The 20931-nt window shown below is 43.4% G+C and overlaps 1 protein-coding gene across 6 annotated transcripts in view; it reads right to left on the bottom strand.

The window, feature by feature from the left end:
- mef2d (myocyte enhancer factor 2d) overlaps window positions 1-20573 on the bottom strand; it is a 133456-nt gene extending 112883 nt beyond the window's left edge. For 2 of the 6 annotated variants that reach the window (XM_078252062.1, XM_078252063.1), the window contains exon 1: window positions 20268-20573. The gene's annotated coding sequence lies outside the window, so the exon portion shown is untranslated. The remainder of the gene's footprint in view (window positions 1-20267) is intronic. The other 4 variants (XM_078252058.1, XM_078252060.1, XM_078252064.1 and 1 more) reach the window with 3 other exon arrangements.
- Between the last annotated feature and the right edge of the window lie 358 nt (window positions 20574-20931).

The raw sequence follows: 20931 nt of genomic DNA, 5'->3' as shown, positions 1-20931 counted from the left end.
TCCATTTTGATATACAAAATAAAAAAAATTTAAAAAAAAGACATAGCATGTTTAACCTTACCCACCCTGAATTTCAGAAACAGTCAAAGATAGGTTGACAAAGAAAATATTGAAACTAGCTCTTTCTGTAAGATACTCTGGTCAAACTTGTTTCCAATGTCAAAAAAAACTAACATTTTATGCTAAAAAATGAAGGTGTTTTAAGTGTTTGAGGATCCCTGGGAACCACAGCCACAAAGTATGTATTAATGACGATGGACTTTGGGATTAGGGTATCGAATCTCAAGACTTTTTTAGGGGTGTAACGGACCACAAAACTCACGGTTCGGATCAGCACAAAAAAGGGGGGAATTTAAAGCGTTCATTAAAAATGTAATAACAATAACTTTCAACAATAACTTCTTTCACCAGTAAATTGCTGTTAAACGACAAAAACAGATGACAAAAGGGTATTTTACAATAACTTTGAATGCACCACGAGGTTGACAACAGCAGTGATCGAAGTGCTAGTTTGCGTCTTTTAGCTCATAGCTTTAGCTGCGGACTGTTGTACGTCCCGCTGTTGGAATCCTCTACAGAAATACAGACACACTTTACACCGTTTAGTAGGGTTGGGTACCGAAACCCGGTTCCAAGCAACCGGTAGAAATCGGACCGGATCAGAACGCAAATTTCGGTTCCTCATTTCGGTTCTACTTAATGCGTCGACTGAAATATTTTCCCTCTGTCCCCCCCTAAACGGATGTAAAAATATCCCCCTTTCTCTGCAGTCTACCGTTAGCTAGCTACTGTAAATGTAGGCTACTTTTAAAATGCCGTATTTTCCCTCTGGGCTCACCAAAACGGACGTAAAAGCACATTCGCTGCACATGATCGCTAGTAAACACATTACATCTTTGATGTCATGTTTCAGTTTTTCAAGAAACGGTTTAGGAATCGGAATCGGAAAAAAATCCAAACGATTCCCAACCCTACCGTTTAGCTGTCAGCATTTTAACCGCGTTTAATCAAGCTACTAGTTAACGGTAGGCTAACGTTACTCAATGCCTAGTGCAACGTTAGTGTTTACTAGCGTGACGTACAGTGATGCTTCTGTTGCCTGCAACGTCGGCTTCGGAGCATCAGAGAGCACGGAAAAGAAATCTGCGTTGCTATTCTGTCTGGTGTATAGTGCTCGTTAAGGCACCGGTGCCATATAGACTAAGCACAGGATTTTAACATGCGCCGTTCACGTGAAGAGAAAATTGCGTTGCCTGTATATTTTCACGGCAACCCTCCATAGAGATTTTTCAGCTTACTTTAAGTAACAGCGACAGTAAAAATGTATTTCCCACACACTATTATTATGGTCCGCGGCTCACATGCATTCTGAACCGTGAGTTATCAATCCATACGGACCACGGATCAACTTTGGTCTGTTACACCACTACTTTTTTTTAATACTTATGGGTATTATAGGGCTGCACGATATGAGGAAAATATGTGATGTGCAATAATGTTGTTGAATATCACGATAACGATATTAGTTGCGATAAATAAAACGGATATTAAAGTGGGTACTCGGTTCTGCATTTCTGCTGCTGTCAGCATTCTGCTCAAATACAACAAATTGCTTGTTGAATTTAAAACAAATGAAAGAAAATCATTTCCAATATTATTTTATTGAACAAATTCAAAATGTAATTTAATATAAAAGGCACTACTAAACAAACAATGACAGTTACATTTTAGAGTGCAATTTCTGTCTTCTGCAATATGTGGCAGCCTTTCGCGATATGGTTACTGCGCCAGTTGATATCGCGAGGACGATAAAAAAACGATACATTGTACAGCCCTTTTATAGCCTACTACTCCGCAGCAAGAATTGAAAGTTAGAATCTGACCTGAAATTTGACACTTAGTCATATTAACCTTCATCTGTTATCAGATATTGCTTTATTTAAAAGGAGTAGTAGTTCTAAAACGCTGAAAGTCAAGTTTCAAACTTTGCAAGAAAATCATGCTTTAAATGATGAAACAGCACAATTTAAGCACAAATACATACGTTTACAACAATGATACTCACACACAAAAAAGATACAGTGCATGTGTTCATGCACGAACACGCATACACACGCCTGGAGTCATAGCAACGTCACATGCACATACATAAAACAAAAGGAAGCGTGCGACGACTTTGGCAGGGGGGGGGGAAAGGGTCTTGTTCAAACCATTGCTAGTCTACAACCGGGGAAGAATGAATGAGAATAAGCTGCCTCCCTCCCTTCCTCCGCACACTCTTTCGTTAGCTCGTGGCTAACTGAACGAGCCCTGTGCAGACGGTCCCATAACTCCGCCGCAGCTGTGCGACCGTAAAACGACGCCACGCCCCAGCGAGGAGGAGGTTGATATACATTCGGATATTCAAATGAGGCTGTAACCTCTCCGCCGCGCTCTGCTGCGAGTGGACGAGGACGCGTGGGAGGAATCTGATGGGGAGGCCCGGGGACCGCAGAGAGATGGAGGCAGGATGATGATGAAGAGCAAGAAAATGCCAGGACCTCAGATAAGAGAGAGAGAGAGAGAGAGAGAGAGAGAGAGAGAGAGAGAGAGAGAGAGAGAGAGAGAGAGAGAGAGAGAGAGAGAGAGAGAGAGAGCTGGGTGTAATGTTTCAGCTTCTGGCTCTGCAGCTTGCTATTTCAGCTGTGCCGAAGCACTGGCCAGCAGCCCCTGCTCTCACGCCATCGTAACCCCGTCAGTATGGTAGCACGGCAACTTAGGCTGTGTTCACACTGTAGCTAAAATGTCCCCCCCTCCTCCCCCCTCCCGGATCTCACACAGATCTGAGTTTCCCTCCACAGTGTGACTGGCAAAAGACAAAGCTGACAAACCAGTTCCAGTCTGGGCTACGTGGATCCGTGGCACCGAATCAGATCAATGTTTTTGTGGCCTGCATGAGGTGACTAAATTAATCCCACGTCATTTATCTGAGATGATCGTCATAAGTTTGGCCCGGAGGCAGCTTGTCTGAGCCAACGCTAGCAAAGAGGAAACAAGTCAGGAAAGAAAGCCTAAAAAAAAAACGAGTTGGTTTGTTATTTAGGGAGACGCCTCGATTCAGACAATACCTAAGGAATGTGTCGCAAACTAAATTAAAAGTCTTTGGGCAGATGAATACGTATAAACAGTGAAGTGCCATCTTTGATTACTCACGCATGTCTTTCTCAACAGTACTGGCAGTATTATGGAGTTACAACCAGGGCTTTCCTTTTAATTATTAGGCTGAGGCGCAGCAGCCTGAGCCATTTTCTTGGCACCACCTAAGCTGAATGAATGTAAAATCAATGTGAGCATCAAAACTAACTAAAAGTCGTTTCTAAGATCTAATGATTGTAGTTTGTCCCCAGTGGGCTTCTTTAGCAAGTTTTGTCTATAAGCTTTCTGAGTGTTATTTATTTTCTATCTGGCCTAGCTTTTCCAACGTTTTAGACACAGATATGGTTATAATAATTGTCCAAAATGATGTCAAATTGCAAATTTTGTCATTGAGGGAGGACCCCTAAACGCCCACCTAAGTGCACCTACAGTGCTCAGCATAAATGAGTACACCCATGGGCCAGTTATTTCATGGATCCAGGATACTATGCATCCTGATAAAGTTCCCTTGGCCTTTGGAATTAAAATAGCCCCCCCACATCATCACATCCCCTTCACCATACCTAGAGACTGGCATGGGGTACTTTCCATAAAACCATCTCTCAATGCAAATCAAACCAGCTACTAGGCTAACTGAAATAAAACCATGCCAGTCTCTAGGTATGGTGAAGGGTATGTGATGATGTGGGGGGCTATTTTAATTCCAAAGGCCAAGGGAACTTTATCAGGATGCATAGTATCCTGGATCCATGAAATAACTGGCCTTTAAAAATAAACATCTGCCTTCCTGTATGGGAATTTAACATAGGGGTGTACTTACTTATGCCCCCTGTATTTTAAGGAAGAACATTTATTTATGTATGATACATTATTCATTCACAAAGAAAATTGGTGTCCTTAAAGATTGGATTTTTCCTCATTTTTTTAATTAAGGCATTAAGATCAATTTCCTAAAGATGAGTTTTTTATTCCTCTTTTTAGTCAAATTTAGCATGGGTGTATTCATTTATGCTGAGCACTGTACGTCTTCCACAAACCTTGGGAAAACACTGACAACCTATAATAAATCTGTGATTCCAATAGAAGTCCAATTTTAGCAGCAATTTAGAACACAGCATGAAGGCCAGCCGTGTGCGCATCCCTCACTTTGTGCACTTCTTTCTGTACAGCAGAAAGGTTGAACATGTTGGCATCCACTGGAACAAAAAAAAATCTGGCAAACATACCGTGCAAGATACTATTGAGGTTTTGAGTCAGCAGAAGACCTTTGATTATGAAACATTTCTGCTTCCGGAGGCAGAATGAGCCGTGTTTTCTGAATACTGTGCACGGTAACGATGCTTCAGAAGCAGAAACGCTTTCCTAAAACAGATGTATGGCATTTCAAATCCCTCTTCTCCTGCAGCTTCCTCCGGTCTTGTAGGTGTGCAGCGCTCCTTGATCCTCGTCCCAACTCCTTCTGTTTGTTTGGTTTTTTTCGCTCACGTCTCCCTTTATCAGCTTTTGTGATGCATTGTTCTCTGAGCCTCCAGGCAACAATACCAGATAGACCTCCAGTGAGTGACATAATGGAAAGGATCCCTACAGATGTAGACCTTCTCGTTAAAGAGTAAAATCCTTTTTGTTTAACCAGAAATCACCATCACTAAACCCACCAGACTCCATTTACATAAACAATACTTTTTTTGTGGCATTTTAGGCCTTTATTTGACAGGACAGCATAGACATGAAAGGGGAGAGAGAGAGAGAGGGGAAATGCCATGCAGCAAAGGGCTGCAGTTCAGAATTGAACCCACGGCCGCTGCGGCGAGGACTGAGCCTCTGTACATGGGGCGCACGCTCTACCAGGTGAGCTACCCAGGCGCCCCAATAAACAAATACTTTTAGCATGTAAAGAGCCAGCATATTATTAAATGTAAATGGGTTTATTTCGACCAAACCTGAGCTTAATTCCAGCTGTTATGGAATATTGAGTTTGGAGTTATGAAATGCCACGCACGCTCGCAAAATAAAAAAAAATTAAAAACTTGTTTTGCATGACAAAAGAATAACAGGCTATACGATGGATTTCTTAACTGCTAATGAACTTGCTAGTGATAACTTTGCAGTTGCAAGGTGCGTTCTAAGCTGCTCTCTTTCTGCCCGTGGCTCTCGCAGCAGAGAGCTCTGTGACACATAAAAAAAATATATCGATGAGGACTGGCGGGATAAATCAGCCGTCCTACACACAGAGCACGCCAGGCTGACAACCTCGCAGGTGGATGCGGTGGAGACTGGCGCCGCCACGGGCCGATGTGGACTTGTGTCAGTTTCAGGAAAAGTGGCTGCTTGTGTCCACGACAATGCGCGGATAATGGTGGCTGCACGACCGGTGCACATCCAAAGTATACGTCCGAGCCTCCCGGCGGGTGAACTGGGACTCCGTTGCCTGCTTGTCGGTTAATGATCGGTTAACAAGGGTCGGCTATCGGTCAACAAAACAGACAATGAATCAGCATCCCTAATGTACATCTGTGTTAAGCGTGATTTATTGTTACGCGTTAAATCTACGCTGTGGCTACGAATGTAGGGGGAGACACTTTGTTTCTCTCACTATGACTCTGGAGTCGCCACACACACACACACACACACACACACACACACACACTAAAAAATAAATAAAACTTGCGTGCAAATTAATTAATGTAATGTGGAACTAATCTAATGCGGAACTACGGTTAGATACGCGGGTTCTTTAGGGACACCTAATCTGTAGCCCCGCCTTAGCTCTGAAGCTGATTGGCGCGCTGCCTATGTAGCCGATCTCTGCCTACGTATGCAGTTTTAATGAGTCAGAGATAGCAGCACTAAGGACGAGTATGGCGACTGGTGGCGACCCACAAGAGTTAGAGGACCAGTCAGTTCCAGTAGTACAGGCATAGAGTGGTGGATAAGACTGCTGTTGTAGATTAGTGGTACTTTTCCAGCGTTGCGGCTCCGAACCGTAACGTTAGTTGGGACAGACGCCTTGTTTCTTTAGGCTAACTGTATTAAAAAAATGGCCGGGAGACGTCGTGAGAAAGTTGCATTAATCAGGTAATTTAGTTCGTCTTTGCAGAGAACAGAGATGCTGTATTTTCTGTTTTATTTTCAAGAAGTTATGTTAGTGTTAAGGTGAGGATTAGCTGCCTGGAAGGAGACGTTGGAGGCTTAAAACACCATCGAGCCCACCGTGCACACAGCGTCTGTCTCCGTAAAGGAGAGAAGACGGCTGGCGAAATTCACAAGTTCACTAAAGGTTGGTATCTATCTGGTGAACACCTTTACACAATCACACGTTCACAATCACCGACCCGACTCTTAGCAAAGCAGTTAAACAAGAAAGTTAACTAGTCGCAAGTTTGCGGTAAAATGAAGTTGGGTTGTCAAAACACTATATAGCAGCTGTGAATCAAATAAACGTACTATAAATAATGTCATTTATTACTCTGACACCCCCCCCCCCCACAAATTGCGTTTGAATCTGTGGGAAACACTGGACATGCACAATAAAAAAAATTGCCTTCTGCATTTTTGTTTCTCTCCATTGTGCCGAACTCGTACCGAACCGTGATGTCTGAACCGAACCGTGACTTCTGTGAACCGTTCCACCCTTAGTATAAATGTGACAAAAATTGTATTTATCAATTATATGAGTAATAACCAAAAAAGACCAGCCTCTGAGTATTTTACTTTCAGTGCTGTTCATTTGGTTTATCCCTTTTCTCTTCTCACTCTCTTTTTAAAAGCTCCAGACTGTTGAGAATGTAATGGAATTTTAAGTAAAAGGCCGTACTGCTGAAGGTTGCCAGAAGCTAAACTAAATGGATTCAAATTGAATTTAAGTGGATTTTGACACCCCGGCCAAGTCAAGGTCAAGCCGGGCCTGGTTTTTGTGAGCGCCAACTGCAGCCCTGAGAGCGCTGCCACTTCCCGACTCAAGCTCCTGTTATTTAAGGTTAATCCTGCAAATTGTGTTGGGTTTAAGTTGCATTTAACCTACATGAGAAGCTGGAGGTCGGGTCTTGACCCAGGACCACTGTCCTCTGATCCCACCACACGCCCGATACAATGTCCATTAGGCCAGCTTTGCATCAGATAACCTCTTTGGTTGGCAAAGAGTATATTAAAAAGAAAATACAACTTAATCTGGATAAAGTGCGGCAGCGAAACGCCTCGACTGCAAAAAGGGTAGAGAGAGAGAGAGAGAGAGACAGAGAGAGAGACAGAGAGAGAGACAGAGACAGAGAGAGAGAGAGAGAGAGAGAGAGAGAGAGAGAGAGACAGAGAGAGAGACAGAGAGAGAGAGAGAGAGTGAGAGACAGAGAGAGAGAGAGAGAGAGAGAGAGAGAGAGAGAGAGAGAGTGTGTGAGAGTGTGAGAGTGAATGAGTGAGTGAGTGAGAGAGAGAGAGAGAGAGAGAGAGAGAGATATCACAGACACCCGGAGATGAAACGTAATAAAAGTCCTACAGATTCCATAATCCCTGATCAAAATAAAAGGTTATGTGTGCATTCAGTGTTTTCATTTGCTCATCTGTTTCTTCCTCATGGCCAAATTGAGGTCAGCACAGATTTCCATTTTGGCTCCAAAGCCGGTTATTTCCAGCAATTTTCTTTCTGAGGCGGAGCGGATAAATTTAGTGCCCTGAACTGGGTATTTTTAGCAAAAACCACCAACTGAGCAGGGATTTACCACACAGGTTCCTCGTTTCCGTTTTACATTTTATGTAACAGATCTTCATGGAAGAACTGCAGCAATCAGTGTGGAGCAACCTGGTGAGCCCTGTGACTAATGATGTTCAACAAACAAAATGGAAATGATTCCACATTTAAATCTGAAATCACACTGAAATCAGAGTAGTGTGTGTGTGTACGTCGCGATAACAATATGACTTGCGATATATTAACAGATATTAAAGAGTACGCAGTTCTGCTGCTTTCAGTATTCTGCTGAAATACAAATACTTTCTTGTTGAATTTAAAACAAATGAAAGGAAATCATTTCCAAAATGTTTTTAAATCGGACCAATGGAACATTCAATTGAATATTAAAAAGGCAGCACTAATAAAAGAATGGCCGTTACATTTTAAAGAGTAGTTTTCTACTGATATTTTCTTTCAACCAACAGAAATAATCTAAGTGTCTTTCGCGATGTGTCGCAGCCTTTCGCGATGAGTTTGTTCGCGAGAACGATTGATTTTTTTTTTTTATCATATATTGTGCAGCCTTACCCGCAATTTCCACCAACTGTGGAACGGAAAGTCGAGCACAGAAACAAAATAAAACATCCAGTTCATTTTCAAAATGAAGTACACCGTGCTCACGGCGGATCATATTTCAGCAGGTCAGCACAGAGTTGTTTCCCCCTCTACTCCTCTGGATGGAAACCAACTGTTGTTGGTTTTGTGGTTCCGTTTATAGAAACTACATCCTGTTATGTCGCGCGATCATACGTGATTTGCGAGATCTCGTGGGTCCTGATGACTTCAGCTGTCAGTCATGGCCGCAGCCGTTCCGCAACAAATACGGACCTGATGGGTGTTGAAGGACGGCGGAGCACGGAGCCGACCCGCAGCCGTTCCGCAGTTGGTGGAAATTGCGGGTTAGTTGGAGGAAATTGCGGGTTAGTTGGAGTTCAGCATCTACCTCAAGGGCACTTTTGCCGAACACTCAGCTTACAATCCTGTGACCTTTTAGATTCCAAGTCCGGGCCACCCTGCTGCCCTACATCCCCAGAATCCATCATCTGAGGACAGAGCAGAGAGGAACTGCTGCTCTGTTTATCTGGGAGATGAATGAAAGGTCTGTGGTAAACCACCAGAGGGTTGATTATTGTTTAGGCAAGGGGTCGTCAATCACACTCCAGCAAACACGAATTGGGGATCCAACTTTCCCTTTAAGCTCGGCGGTGGCGTGTTGTGCTGAAAGCTGACACCTGCAGTCGCTACTCGTCCAGAAAAGCCACAACATATCAGGTTGTTTTTGTAGCAACACAACGTCCTAATGTTTCACATCATGTTTCCCTGATTCTAACAAGTAGAAGAATAGTTTGCTCGTAAACTGGCACTTGATCCTTCTCTAATTCAAAAAGGTTAAAAAGAGGCCTTTTGGACCAAAACGCTGCTTGAACTAACAACCTGCAGAAAAGTTGTTAGGCCCGGTGGAAGGGGGCCAATCACAGGCTGACAGCAGGATTAATATAGAGCCAAATAGTTTCTGTGATAACAGAATCATGGACGGAATCGCGAAATTGGGAATTTAAAGAAGCTATAAGACAGATTTCATAGGGCCCTACATTAAGTCAGCGCTAAAAGCTAACTGGAGATTTGAAAATATGACTATGTCCAAATTTCCAACCGGTTGGGTTTTCTTTGAAACCACTTTATCGGCATTTCCGTGACTCACTGGGACTTCAACAAAACTGCAGAGCCGACGTAGTTTGCTCAAGTTTACTCCATTTGCACCTCTGGGTGCGTGTGTGTCAGAGCTCCGCTCTCTGCCAATATGCAGAGAGGACAGATAAGCTTGTGCTTACGCACTCTCAGGTACCGAAACTTGGTACCGTTTCATTTAGCGTGAATCAGTCGGTACCCAAAAAAGTACAGAGTTCGGTACCCAGCCCTAGCTGTAACTACTTTAAAAAAGGTAGTAACTGCAGTACAAATTCAAAATACTGGAGAGAGTCATCTTCCCCCCGCCCCCTCCTCCCCAGACTCGAAGTTCACGTTGGTTGCCAGGCAGCATCCACAACAATGTTGCTAGACGCTCGTCTCACATAGCCAGACATTACTCCACAGCACAGCGGAGTAGCTAACGTTCGATGCTGGCTATATTGACAGTCACAAAAGCCCGTGCTCACGCGGAGCTCTGTACCCAACTGACAGACACACTTTTACGGCTTGGAATTACGGTAGGAACCGCTAAAAACCCCACAACCATCAGCGTCCGGCGAGGAGCTACTGGCAGCTATGTGTGGTTTAGATGTGTGTGACGGCCGCGACTGTTGTAAGACAATAGTTCATCCAATCAGCTACTAGGTATTTTTTGGGACGTGCGTGCCCTTGCCCAAACAGTTTCCAATGACATGGTAGATGGGTCCGTGTTAACAAACCATCTGGGGTGTCAGGTTAGTTACCCTACTGCAAAGAGTGACTGCTTGTGTTGCTAAACTAAACTCAGCTATAAACTCAATGTACTCAGATTTCTGTTCATGGTCAGTGTTCTGGTTTTGGAATGGCTGGGATTTCAAGACACTCAAGTATTTATCATCAATTTTATGTTTTAAAATTCATGAGGCCAAACATCTCAATCAACAATTGACATTTTGCATTTAGAGCTTTAACTTCAGAGTTTCATTCAAAAGTGAAGGTATGGCTGCTGTTTGAACAAGTTGCTAAAAAAAAAAAAAAAAGACTGCAGACATGAAAGTCAAAACACATTTTGGGATTCTATTAAATCTACGAGTCATCTTAGGAGCTCTCCTTATGAAATAGTTATTCATTTTAAGATTGAATCATCTGCGTTTGTTAAATATTGAACATTGAATTTAACATGGCAAAAGTGTTCCATGCGCAGACATGTTTGACATCTTATTGACCCCTTAAGATACGGATACTGAATTTCTCGGAATTCACTGCAGTCAAATGAGCACAAGCAGACATTTCAGTACGTTGCAGCATCAAAAAACCCAAAAGGAGAATCTCTAATGATGATCTCAAATAATTAGGAAGTTGAATATTATCAAATGGTGGCTTCTGCCATTCCAACAAAAACATACCAGAGGCTGTCTGACGATTCCCTATCAGACCCTCACAGACTTATTTAGATAAACCAACTTAGCAACTCTCTCAGGGGACGGATGACATTCCTAAACACATTCCTCCTTACAGACAAATGTGATGCGTTTGCACAAAATGCTTTTTAAGCCTCAATCAGCAATTTGTTTTAAAGCGTTTGGCACACACAGGTACTTAAAAATTAAAGTGGTAATCTACAAGACTTTAATTGTTGCTAAGCGCTGAACTGCTGCTTCTCTGCGCTCCCAGAGATCACCTGTCAATCCAACGGTGTGGGCGGATTTCATATTTTCGGGGATTTTCTTTTGACGGGGTTGAGGCTTCTGTAATTGGCGCTCGTTTTCTTCGTCTCCACGCTACCTGCAGGTCTTCGTTTTTTGGGTTTTATTTCAAAACAAAGACAGATGAATAAAAACGCATCACAGAGTCTCCTAAAGGAATCAAAACCTACCAGACACTGAATGTTGTGATCTGTATAGAAAAAAAGATTTCATGACAACAAAAGAAAAAGAAATCCCAGTATTGACTTCCTTATTAATTTACAGAAAACTAATTGCTGAAGAAAGTTGCCAGTGACCAGTATATATTTATATGAAGATATCACGGATCTCATTACTTTATACATTTCTCGGATTTAATATAATCAGTAAGTAGGGTTTTTTTTTACTCAGAATGAGCCTTTTGGGGGGGGTATATTCCAATACATAACCGGGAGAGTCCGGTACAGCCAGACTCTACACGTTTTTGTTGTGCTTGTTCAAGGGGTTGTTTGGTCATTTGCTCTTAAAACACATACGGAGAGGATTTGAATTGCTATTTTCATATCCAATTCTTACCATTTTGGTGCTGATGATTTTCCTTTGGGCCTGGCTAGAATCTCTTTTGGGGAGGTGGGGGGGCAAAAATTCCTCTATGCAGGAAAACCCCTGGTAGGCTACACAAATAGAACAGCTGTGAAGGTTCAACATCAGCTGAAGATTTTGAGGACTATCTGACGGAGGATCACCCAGCGAGCTTCATTAGTGTCCAGCAGCAGCTGAGCAGCCTATCCAGCACAAACACAGCTAAACTAATAGCACCCCCCCTCCCCTATCAGGCTGTTTGAAGTAGCCTCCGTCCTGCAACACTCCACCGCTCGCTAAGCTACTACTTCACAGGAACACACACACACACACACACGCACACACACACTTTAGTCATTAGGGTTAGCCCCCCATGTGCTGGGGGATGGGGGGGGGCTGCTTCACCTCCCTGCCGTCCGGACTGAAGACCCCCCCCAACCCTACCATCCTCTCTATGTACTCATTATCTTAATTGATGTTTAACCCATAGATTGGCAGCTGATGATGGCTCAATGAAGAGCATGCTGGAGGACAGGGATTAGTCCTGTGTAAGTAAGGTGGTTCGTTGTCCTGCGGCCACGGCTCCTCTGGACCCATAATCCTTCACTTCAGCCCCGAGGGTCAAAGCAGGGAGGACAAGTTGGCAAATGGCTCCAACGGGGGAAACAATTACACGATGCATGTTCAGCCGGGAACTTCTTTTAGGGCTGCAACCAATTATTCTTTTCATCATCAATGAATTTGCTAATTGTTTTCACAAAAACAAAATCAAATGAAACATTGATTGTCTGGTTTAAAAATGTCACCAAAAAGTGAAAAATGTCCAACGGTGTTTTCTTCAAATTCATTATTTTTTTCTTCTTATTATTATTTAAATTGATGGCATTTCTGCTAAAAAATAAATGTTTATGAATGATTGGTTATCAAAACTGTCTGACTAATGATTTCAGGTCTAAAAGACTTGCAAATACGATGCCTGAGGTTTGGTACAAATATCTTTTTTGATGCTTTAGCTTGTTGGAAATATTTTTTACATTTAAAGAAATAAGCCATACTTAGCAAATACATGAATGTTTGTTTTAATCACAAAGCAGCCAAGTAACCTCAATAAGAATGTGCAAAGGGATCTATATCAGGAAATATTGAATTACAAAATTAGTAAACAATATTACAAATCTCATCAAGCATTCATTCAGGTTCAGTACTAGAGTTCTACATCTACATGCATGTACCTAGGATTGGGCATTGAGAAACGATTCCTACTTGGATTCCAGTAGAATCATTTCTACTGGAATCATTTCAAAAAGATGTAATATCGTAGTATGGTAAGTGTTTTTGTTCCCTGGATTTAAAGGCTGCATTACAGTAAAGTGATGAACGTTTTCTGAACGTGCAAGACTTTTCTAGCCGTTAGTGGCTGATGGTCTCCTCTTTTGTGCAAAAACACCTTTGGCTTTAACTTCCATTAACGGAGAAAGAGTGAGGAGCATTTCTTTCCCTCTCTCTCTCTGTGTGCTGGGGTAAAGTGCTGCCCTGCGATGATTGAATCATAGCCATAATAGCAGAAGGCAGAGGCCTGCTGCGCGCCTGAGTTCTTCCTGTTCTCCTCGCTCAGCGTGGCAACAGCCGTGGACAAAATTGGCCCTGGAATCGGCGCACAAAAGAGGCCATGAAAAGCAACAAGACCAGAGCAGGTAGTAATTGCTCCTTTCTGCTGAAATGCTCCGTCCGTACAAATAAAAAATAAAATAAAATAAAAAAGGAGCATGGCTTGTGGTGTGAGGCTTTCAGTTTGAGAGCAGTGAACGGGGCACGCTCGTCTAACCCGGCTTACACAAAGGGTATTTCTGGGACGAAAGCGTAGGTCAGCGTGGGGAGCACACAGAAGATACACGTCCACTTAAGCTAATCTATCGTACAAGGCTGAAGATGAAAGGGCAAACATCCAAATCAATGAGGTGGCAGTGGACTACACAGCGGCTACAGTAGTGCAATCTCTATTCAGCACAAATACCCCGTTTACACGTACATGGTTATTTTGAAAAACGGAGACATTTCCCTTCGTTTGTGCCCTTCGTTTACACGCAAACGGAGAATTCCACTCTGAAAACGATTCTTTCTAAAAACTCCGGCCAGAGTGGAGATTTTGAAAAACTTGGTTTGCACGTAAACTGAGACAGGCAGCCGAGGAAGGGAGGAAGAGAAGAGAGAGGAAGTGATTTGTTGCCGTCGTTGCCATTTTCGGGATTCTGATTGGCTAACGTGGGCTTGAGCTTCTCATTACGCTGCCACATACAGGTATGGCATGCTCTTGGCGGCACACACACACGCGCACACACACACACACACACACACACACACACGTGTAAACGAAGACTTTTCTGAAAACTGACAGCTGTGCACGATGTTATTTTTGAAAAAACGGAGAGGTTGAAATGTCCGTTTATGAAAATAGCCGGCCAGGCGTAAACGTGGCATCAAGCAGCGTTCTGTTCCAATGGTCACACTACTGAAGTAATATATTGAAACACAAACTGATACTATTACAAGATGTAGTCAACTGAAACATATGTGAATACATGCGATTTCATTCATTTAGAAGATGCCACGACGGTGTCATTCCAGCGAGCTGCAAAGACTGATGGGTAATCTTGCTCGTCAACTTCCGGCGAATTGACGAACCGTTGTTCGGTTCTTCCCTACGCAGTTCGCAGATCCTTTTCAACTGAGCATTTTAGCTCCCTACGGTTTGGGATCTTACTTGACACGGCCAAACACCCTGTGCAGTCCACTTTGCAGGGGGGAACTACTGGGCGATCGGAAACACCCCCTAAAACTCACTAGCTTTCCTTCCTTTCTGTCCACTTCCCTTGGTGTTAAAATATAAGACAGAGAACGTTTACCGTCCACGGTGATGTCAGTTTCTGCTCTGACCGACTAATGCAGCCTGGCCTGTGGCAGTGGTTAAAGCCGATCAATACTCAGCCTGGCCAACAAACAAATTGACCGGTGAAAATTAGACTCCAGTTGAAATTACAGCGCACGTCGAAGGGATCCACTGTCGGAGTCTCAAGGGTCTTGACTAATGGGGAGCTCTGGAAAAATCTGTCAGGGAATTTAAGTGTTGCCGCTCACTTGCTCTTTTGTTTAATTAGCCTGGACGAACGGGAGTACATTTCCAGGATAAAGCCTGACATCCGGCGCGTCAGGCTTTGCCCCCTTACCTATCCGCTCTCTGTGTGTCGCTGTTCTCAAAATCCCTTCGCGATGAGAAACAACAACCGCCTTCGAGCTAGCAAGCTACACGCTGAAAACGGCAAGTTCCGGAGAAATCTTTTGCCCTTTAATGGACATGATACGCAAAAAATAGAAATTTGAATATTCAAACCTATGTGTTTTTTTTAGAAGGAATTTTCGAATGTCACTTTTGGCCAATTCTGACAGCCTCCGTCCACCGCAGTACAGCAGCTAAGCTTCCGTGTCGGTACTCCTGCCCGCTTTCTCCAAACTGGGGGCGTGCGAACAGCCACCTACTGTTGCTAATACACCAACTATGGGCTATTGACAATACAAATGACTGTTAGTTGCAGCCTGAACACTAGTGCCATTACAGATGTTAGTACATCCAGGCACACATGCTAAAAGATCTTCAGCTGAACTTTTATATGCTGTTACACACATGGAAGTACACGGCCGTGCAATTGATTGAATTTCAATGGCGATTTCAATTTCGGCTCCAAGCGATCATTTTTGCACATTACGTTTGGTACGTAAACTCTCAAGGAGTAATCGTGTTACATAGAGCTGGGCAATATATCGATATCGTGATATGAGACTAGATATCGTCTTAGATTTTGGAGATCGTAATATGGCATAAGCGGTGTCTTTTCCTGGTTTTAAAGGCTGCGTTACAGTAAAGTGACGTCATGTTCTGAACTTACCAGACTGTTCTGTTATATTATTTACCTTTACCCATGTAGTCATTGTATCCACATTACTGATGATTATTTATCAAAAATCAAAATCAATCAATATTGGCCAAAATAATTGCGATTATGATTTTCTTTCCGTAATCGAGCAGCCCCTATGGCTGTGCACTCAGGCACACTCAGTGCCTTCATTGTGCCTCTGACAGTCACTGACGCTCTCTGTAATGTCTGTGCACGGCGGCCTCTGTTTGCAATTCAGCAGGAAGCGACAGCAGGAGAGAACGATTGTACTTCCTCGAATTAACAGAAGCAAGGAGGGAGAGGAGGGGGCTTGGGGGTTTTTTTTTCTCCCTCCGTTGTGTTTTGACTGGAGCCAACAGAGCCCACGATGGAGCACATGGCGGATAAAACGCAAACCCTAGTCTTGTCTCCTCACAAACTCTGACTCTGTGAATTCGGGTGGGATGCTCAGGAGAATTAATTCCCGGATTATTTTTCACTATGAAAACTGCCTTCTTTAAAGTTTTTGTCCCGGCAGGGGAGCTTTGCTCTGTCGATGAGAGCGGCGTGCAGCTTCGCCTGCAGTCACGGCTTCTCAGGGAACACAAAAGCCCATTACTGGCGCTGAGCCCATAAGTTATCTGCAGCTTAAGCACCTTTCCGCAGAACAAGTCCCGTTACAATATTTTGTTCCGTTTTTTTTTTGGATTGTGTTCCCGCGTGAGTGCGTGAGCCCTCCAGAGACTTCAGAGAGACTCTGCTGCATGAATGGGATGGGAAAAGGTGCTCCATCAACAGTTCTTCCATGCTGCAAAGAGATGCTCAAGAGTCGAAGGAGATGATGATGGCGATATAGACCCTAAATAACGCCAGATTTGATGCCGCCATACGAGAGAGTCTGCATTATCACATCAGTGGGAGGAAGGATAAGGTGATAGGTTTGTGTAGGGGGGGGTGTCAGAGCTTCTTGAAAACGTCAGAAACAACAGAGCATTTATTTCCACTTGTCAGCCTTATCCCCCTGCTCGCTCCTCACACCTCAGACAACACAAAATAAACCTGTCCCCATGGTGACATTTTTTATGAAGCTGGTATTTAACCAGTACTGTTAGTAAGGGCTGCAACTAACGATTAAGCTGTCAGTTATTTTCTCGATTAATCGATTAGCTGTTTGGTCTATAAAATGTCAGAATATGGTAAAAAAAAAAAAAAAAAAAATTAAATTAATTAAATTAGTGTTTCCCAAAAGGCCCAAAATGACATCCTCAAATGTCTTGTTTTTGTCCCCAACTCAAAGATTTGTTTGATTTGAGTTTACTGTCACAGAGGAGAGAAGAAACTTAAACATATTCACATTTAAGCAGCTGCAATCAGAGAATTTGTACTTGTTTTTCATATGAAATGACTCAAACCGATGAATCAATTATCAAAAGCAGTTGGCGATTCTTCTTAATAGTTGACAACTAATCAATTCATCTTTGCAGCTCTACTGTTTGTGTCAACTTTTGAGTGCCGGTCGCTTCAAACAGGAGCTAACTTTCAAACGGCATCAGTTTGAAGCCGTTGAGCTCTACCCCACAAGGAGAGCGGAGGGGTGAAAGAAGGAAGACGTTGGCTAGTCTAGCTCTCTCTGGACCAAGTTCTGACTCTACGAACAGTCGGACGCTCTGGGATGCAGCCTCACTTTGTAATTGGTCCTGGTAAGACCCAGGTTTATCTTACATAGGTGGGGCTGACTGAGAACAAACGATTAATCTGTCGTTTGGTCTCAGTCGACTAAAGCGTGATTTATGGTTCGCCACGCAGAGCTTTCGCCGTATAGGTAAGTGGCCTGAAGTTTATACTTGTGCGTTGGTGTGTGCGTCGATCTAGGCTAATAGCAGGGCCGGTATGCGTGCGTGCGTGCGTGAAATAGCCCCGTCTTTTTATACGTTAAGTGAGTGTTGTACGTTGAGAGCGAAGATTAACCCGAGTCAAATTCCTTGTTCGTTTACGCAAACCTGGCCAATAAAGCGGATTCGGATTCTGAGTGTGTGGTAGAGCGAGTGAGAGAGTGACGGCGAGTAGCGACTCCAGAGTCAAAGTGAGAGAAACAAAGCGTCTCCCCTGTTCTTTCTGACCACGGTGGGAAATCTGGAGCAGGAAAAGTTAACCCTCTCCTTGATTTCATGTTGTTTATGGAGAAGGAGAACCAGGAAATGAGTCCGGGGGGGAATGCAACGCTACCAAGCCACGGCCGAGCGACGTGTGGTTCCGTTTTCCGAGAGGTGCACGTCAGGCTACGGCGTAGGGTCCGTGTCGCCACGTACGGAGATTTTCACACAGAAGCATAGATCACGCTTAAGATTTCTTTAGTCGATTAATCATTTTCTTAATGCTTTTTCAGGCTGAATTATTCATTTCCAGTGAACGTATGAGCCCATCTCTGGTGAACACAAGATTGTAAGTGGTGCTTTTGCATGATTCTTTGTAAGAGAGGGGCAGTTTTACAGATCCGTCGATTAAATCAACTCATCGATTAGTCGACAAAAAAACAGGTGAGTGTTAGTCGACTAAGAACGTATTCATTCGAGGACAGCCCTAAACATGGGAACCCTGTAAATTCTTCAATTCATATTTACAGTTTGGGTATTTGTAGCTACATCCTATCCAATGCTACTTGAACTGAGAGATTCAGGAGGAATTCTGCACGACACACCTGGGTGTGTTAGGTAGGGCCGCACGATATGAGGAAAATATCTAATTGCGATTATTTTGACTGATATTGCGAGATGATTCACGATATTGGAGGGAATGATCATTTTTGTATTATTATTATCATCATTTTTTTTATTTTTAAAATGATTATAGTGTGATTTTTGTGAGGATCTGTACCAAACAAAGATTTCTTTCTTTAGTCTGTAGGATAGGATTTGTAGGCCGGGACGTCTCTGCAGCACCACAATACCTTATTTTAGAATGGGTTGACACATATTTTGCCTTTAACAAATATTGCACCCCCCTGCGATTTGGATATTGCGATTAATTGTGCAGCCGTAGTGTTAGGGCATGTTTGATGGCCCCAAACCTGCAACCACACGGCCCAAAATGAGTCTATCGTCCATCCCATCAGCCAGTTTACACCTGCATCTCCATATTACCTGTCTTATCCGGACCAACACTCATCCGTGGTTACACTGAACCTCTGAGTCGACCGTGTCCTTTCTGCCAAAGACTCACCACTAATCTGCTCTCCTCTGACTGCTGGGACACTCACCCAGCGCTGCTCAGCAGCCTCATATCTGGACTGTCTCCCTCGGGATCCAGTGACACCTTTGTGGCAAACCCTGGGCTTTACATGCAAGCGCTGCCGAAAACATTCAGCTGTCCATGTTGCAGCACATCCCTCTGTTGCACTAGATAAACAACGTAATATATAAAAGTTCCTCCTGCCTCCTGACATGACAGACTTCTCTCCAGGGACATATTCTCATTGTCTTGTTGCCCTCTAATCCCAGTCACCTGGCTCTATAAAAACCCAGCCGAACCAGTGTTGGATGTGGAAAAACTGACAGAGGATTTCTCATTCCCCGAAAAAACATAGTTTGCCAACATAGCTAACCTGACGGGAGCTTTATTCGGGTTTATTGATGCCATCATTACACGGCTGCTTCCACGAGCAAAATGGTTTCCGGGTTGGAGGAGGAAATTAGAAGTTTGATGGCACTCTCTCCCGGGAGAAAAGCAATTACGCACAGCAATGAGAGCACTATTGTCGGAAATTGGCTCATGAAATAGACATAAAATGATCAGTCAGACACAATAGCTTAAAAGGATATGAGGAAACGCAAACGATATGGTTATTTTGTTATCAAAAGAAATTACACAATTTCACCAATCACTTCAGTTGTCTTGAGGCAAAAAAAAACAGTGTTCTGCTCTCTCTCTCTCTCTCTCTCTCTCTCTCTCTCTCTCTCTCTCCATCCATCTGCCCCCTTTTCTCTGCGATGTAAACCTGTCATTTGACGCGTAAACGAAATTGATGGCGCGATAAAAGTTGCCAATAAACTAACGTTAGACGTGCTTCTCCCAGAGATGAAATCCATTTGCAGAAATGAAGAGAAATCGCATCAAATCCAGGCTGACACTGCTGATACAGCTCCTGGTGGAGTGGTATCACTGTTGCGCACAACGCTCAAAAAAAACACACCGGGGGTGGTATTTTTCAGGAGTTTAAAAACGTGCAAGCAGACAGGGTCAATTAAGCTTTAACTGTTAATGTTGAACTTAGCAAAAACTACACGAAGCGCCGCGTGTCCTTGACACAAAACACAGAGGCGGACTGAGGCTTTTTCGCCGTGCAGAGCTTCCTTTTAGAGTTACCACAACCACAACACTGAGCCAGTTAGCAACTCCGTAGCGAAACACATAGGCTACATAACATAGGCTAACGTTATCTGGCTGGACACGCAGCTGTCAGAGCTGCACAGACACAGGAAGAGGCAACAACAAACAACAATGTAGCAAACGTGAAATGCGTGCACAAGCTGGCGAAGAGTGACTTACCAGAAGCAGTGTATCCACATCTGTTTAATGAGCCGACAGATTTAAACGACACACTTTGTTGCATTCGCGTTTACAAGAAGGTTTCACCGAAGACGAACAGTAGGCTAGTGCTAAACTCTCCGCCGAGCGCGGTGGGATACCAATTAAAACAAATTCTTCCTACTTGATGTACGAGGTAACTATTTAGTTATGGCAAATGGTGCCTAATCTATCCTGAGTGGCATTGCTTTATGATTGACAGGACCCTAACCAATGGGAGCGCGCTGTGCCCGCCGCTTCGACCAACCAAATCGTCAGCGTGGAGCTGGTGGAAGGTAAGTTGTGAAGTAGGAAGGGCTGATGGCGACATCATGTGTTAAGAGTTTATATCCCTCCGCTTGTCATGTTTTGAGAGCAACCGGCTCCACTTTCTCTCTTATTTTTGTCTTCATATTAACCAACAAATCAGACTTTGTTTTACAGTTTTATTTTGGTAGGCTACGTCATTTAGCATATTGGGCTATACAAGTAGCCTAATTAAAACAGTTTGTACGGTAAATATTTAGCTTACGTAATCATTAAAAAATATGTAAATAAAAAATAATAAATTAGTGATAATCACTGTAGATCCTTCGCGAAATATTAGGCTACATTTACCCAGCAAAACAGATAATAGCGACAAAAC

The sequence above is a fragment of the Sander vitreus genome, chromosome 6, assembly GCF_031162955.1.
Source record: "Sander vitreus isolate 19-12246 chromosome 6, sanVit1, whole genome shotgun sequence".
NCBI lineage: Eukaryota > Metazoa > Chordata > Actinopteri > Perciformes > Percidae > Sander > Sander vitreus.
This window is presented reverse-complemented; position numbering and strand designations above follow the sequence as displayed.